The sequence below is a fragment of the Mastomys coucha genome, unplaced genomic scaffold, assembly GCF_008632895.1.
Source record: "Mastomys coucha isolate ucsf_1 unplaced genomic scaffold, UCSF_Mcou_1 pScaffold14, whole genome shotgun sequence".
NCBI lineage: Eukaryota > Metazoa > Chordata > Mammalia > Rodentia > Muridae > Mastomys > Mastomys coucha.
Window position 1 is genome coordinate 52,826,644 of NW_022196896.1, and position 877 is coordinate 52,827,520.

At 48.5% G+C, this 877-nt stretch overlaps 1 long non-coding RNA gene across 1 annotated transcript in view; it reads right to left on the minus strand.

Moving 5' to 3' along the window:
* LOC116088250 overlaps positions 1-632 on the minus strand; it is a 1,246-nt gene extending 614 nt beyond the window's left edge. The window contains exon 1 of the long non-coding RNA XR_004117838.1: positions 581-632. This is a non-coding gene — a long non-coding RNA (uncharacterized LOC116088250). The remainder of the gene's footprint in view (positions 1-580) is intronic.
* Between the last annotated feature and the right edge of the window lie 245 nt (positions 633-877).

The window sequence follows — 877 nt, forward strand, 5'->3', positions numbered from 1 at the left end:
CCCACCTCCACCCCCCATGTACTCGCAGAGAATGTTGTTTCTCTGTGTGGCTCTGGCTGTCCTGGAACTCACTTTATAGATCAGACTGGTCTCAGATTCTGAGATCTGCCTGCCTCTGCCTCTCAAGTGCAGGATTCTCTGACTTTTAACCTTGCTATACCATGCACTTTGTAAGTTATTATCACGGTTTGAATATGCTTGGCCCACCCAGAGAGTGACACTATTTGGAGGTGTAGCCTTCTTGGAGTAAGTGTGTCACTGTGGGTGGGGGCTTTAAGACCCTCATCCTAGCTGCCTGGAAGTCAGTATTCTGCTAGCAGCCTTCAGATGAAGATGTAGAAATCACAGCTCCTCCTGCACCATGCCTGCCCAGATGTTGCCAAGCTCCCACCTTGATGATAATGGACTGAACCTCTGAACCTGTAAGCCAGCCCCGATTAAATGTTGTCCTTTATAAGACTTGCATTGATTATGGTGTCTGTTCACAGCAGTAAAACTCTGTTTTAGCCAGGGTTTCTATTCCTGCACACACATCATGACCAAGAAGCAAGTTGGGGAGGAAAGGGTTTATTCAGCTTACTTCCATGTTGCTGTTCATCACCAGAGGAAGTCAGGACTGGAACTCAAGCAGGTCAGGAAGCAAGAGCTGATGCAGAGGCCATGGAGGGGTGTTCCTTGCTGGCTTGCTTCCCCTGGCTTGCACAGCTGCCTTGTTTTCTTATTGAACCCAGAACTACAAGCCCAGGGATGGCACCACCCACAAGGGGCCCTCCCCGGATTGATCACTAATTGAGAAAATGCTTTACAGCTGGATCTCATGGAGGCATTTCCTCAACTGAAATTCCTTTCTCTGATAACTCCAGCCTGTATCAAGTTG